This window comes from Micropterus dolomieu, linkage group LG08 (genome assembly GCF_021292245.1).
Source record: "Micropterus dolomieu isolate WLL.071019.BEF.003 ecotype Adirondacks linkage group LG08, ASM2129224v1, whole genome shotgun sequence".
In the NCBI taxonomy this organism is placed as follows: domain Eukaryota; kingdom Metazoa; phylum Chordata; class Actinopteri; order Centrarchiformes; family Centrarchidae; genus Micropterus; species Micropterus dolomieu.
The window spans coordinates 14,809,493-14,812,400 of record NC_060157.1 but is presented as its reverse complement, the minus strand read 5'-3'; the positions used below and the strand labels follow the sequence as shown (position 1 = coordinate 14,812,400).

At 41.1% G+C, this 2,908-nt stretch overlaps 1 protein-coding gene across 1 annotated transcript in view; it reads right to left on the bottom strand.

The window, feature by feature from the left end:
* opn7b (opsin 7, group member b) overlaps positions 1-1,842 on the bottom strand; it is an 80,238-nt gene extending 78,396 nt beyond the window's left edge. Inside the window, exon 1 of the mRNA XM_046056823.1 lies at positions 1,564-1,842. The gene's annotated coding sequence lies outside the window, so the exon portion shown is untranslated. The remainder of the gene's footprint in view (positions 1-1,563) is intronic.
* Positions 1,843-2,908: the final 1,066 nt, after the last annotated feature.

Sequence of the window (2,908 nt, the reverse complement as noted above, 5' to 3'; positions counted from 1 at the left end):
ACAGAACCCACCCAGTTACAGCCTGTTCCCCCTGCTGCCGTCTGGTAACAGATACAGAAACATCTGCGTTCATACCACCGGAATACAGAGAGGCTTCTTCCCCTCAGGCTGTGAGACTCCTAAATTCATCACAGCACCAAATAAAATAGGTTTTTTTTTTGTGACTTGTTATTTATCCACCCATCTAGTGTATATCATTTTTGTATATAAAGTTTGCTTTTTGTGAGTAGATAAAGGGAACCACAACTTTAACTTTATCTCATTATACAACCCCGTGTTGTAAAATGATAAATACATCTATCTAGTACCTTGTTTCATAAGTCATCCATCAACATATTGATGGATGACCCTCTACCTGGTGTTATAAAATATTTATTTTTTATTTTTATAAAGGTAACAAGTACATATGTGACTACTTACTGACACTGAAACTATAATGAATGTTTATTCATTATGCACCCCCACATTATGTCAGTTACTTCTTGCTTTTATGTCTATCTTCATTGTGTGTGTATTTGTGTGTGAGTGTATGTGTGTGCATGCAGTCCTTAACCATGATTCATTATGTACGCTTGACTATTTTTCTGAATTAAATACATTTTTACCCCCTTCTCTAAGTACACATGGCAAACATCAGCCAGGAGAAAAAAAAATAGGAAACAGGGTTATTATCTGGCACAAACATGATGTAACCACCACAGTGTAAGACCACAGCTAGTGGACAGTGGTCTTATAAAATATCACCTTCTTAACTCAAAGCTACATGGGAGTTCACCTTCATCTGCCCCATAAGCCTGATTAATTGTGAGCACAGCCTTTCACTGTTACTGAAGAGGGCTTCAGAGAGTTAGGGTTCACATTTCAAAGGGAAACATGTATATTTAGGAAAGTGGAAGTGGAACCTTTGATTGTCCCTATTTGTGTTAGTGTCACGTACAAGCACAGTCAGCGCAAAGTTCCGCCTCCTTTAGTGGAGGAATGACGCTAGGCAAGAGCAAGTCACACATGGGGCAGGGAAGGACATTATATTATTGCCTGTTAATTAAGATTTGAAATGGTTTATGTAGTTGGAAAACTACTTTATATGATGACTCATACTTGACACTTACTACTACGTCTAAATGTAGAATTAGACATACACTTACTATACAATGTATGCCAGTCAAATGTAATTAGTTTAGTGTATATCAAGGTGAAAGGTCTATTATGTCATGGCTACTGCAATACTCGTAAAAAATCCCAAACTTTCACTCAATAAACTGTGCTGTACGACGCTTGTGTGCTTAATAGATAGTTGCAGACTAATAAACACTCGGATGTTTGTACACACAAAGCAGGTCAGACCAGACACAATAAACAGTGAAACTACACCAGGGATAAATGCAATGTGATCTACTGCACTGTACATTCAGTTTCAAGCTTGTTTTTAGAAATTAACCAAGAATGCTTATATAATAAAACTCTCATTAGGATGAGAGTACCTTCTCAGAACAAAAAATAAGCATACAGTATAAGTCCCGCTACAACACAGAATACTGTCAGTAAAACACTTTTACAGCTTACCTTAATGAGAGGGTATGCCAGAGATGGCTTGGGATCATGGGTGTTGAGTCAAGTCCAGAGCGAATCTGGTCAAACCTTCACCCATGTGTGGCACCATAACCTCAACACTTGAACATAGACTCATGCGTAGCTACTTGAAAACTCTGGTGTCTGCTGCGCACTCAGGCACTCCTTCACACGGTCTCTGATCGAGAGAATCCCCTTGCAGTCGGCAGCAGCCGACAGCTGTGCTAACGGAGATCCAAGAGGCGACAGATAGAGACAGACTTGCTGCTGCTCTCTCCTTCTCTCTCTGTCAGCTGCCAGCTCCCACTCTCTCCCTCAGTCCCTTCTCTGTTGCTCTGCTCTCTCTCTACTTTCTCTTTCTTGTACACGCATGTATTCTCCACACTACACCCACCCCCCACTATCACACACACGTATATACACATCTGTTAGTCTCAGCCAGTATTTCTTCTTCACACTGCATGCTCTCATTGTAGTTGCTACACTGCTACACAGAATGTCTTTCAAAGGGTTTTTTTGCAGATATTTCCCCCTCAAACCATTGACATAAACTCATGCGCTCTCTTGACAGTATGTTTTATCTTGCTGTATTAGACCACTAATGTTAATTTTAAATGTTGGATTATATAGAGTGTACAGGAGGAAGATAGAGGCACCGAAGAGGGAAAGACCAAGACAGAAAGAAGATAGTGAAGATGCAAAAGGATAATCACATGATACAAAATGGATATCTGGATGTGGAGAGTTCTGTAGGGTGGGGTAGAGACTGGGGCACGGGTTTGGCTTTGAAGTGCAAATGAAAACAAAATGTCATGGTTAATCTTTGCTAGCGAGCACAGTATTTTTTTTGCCACCAGCAAAGGCACACTAGAGTGTGTACCCTTACTCTCTGTTTGAATGCAATTTCACAACGCATTGGATGATCTACTGGGAGCATCAGTCTTCATTCCTTGGTTGCACACAGTGGAAATGAATGCATGTGTGACCTTAAAGAAAGCCATTGTCACAGTTTGCTCCTCAGTCCCTTTCTTCAACCATACTGTTTCATCCCTGGCCATCTACATTGCTCTCTGTCCCTTTCTCTAGCTCCCCAGACCTGCCATCCTCTAGCTCTCCACCAGATGCCCTTGGACTTCCACTCCTTTCCCTGTCAGCTGATACACCCAACTACACACCTGTTCTCACCTCCCTCATCAGCCCTGCAGTTACCCTATTCACCCACTCCTAATTAACTCATCAGCCACTCACCAGTTATACAAGTTTACTTTGTATGTTCATTGTAAGTTCATCCTGTTTTCAATGTTCCTAGTTGCTTGTTGTTTTTGGGACCTTAATCTGC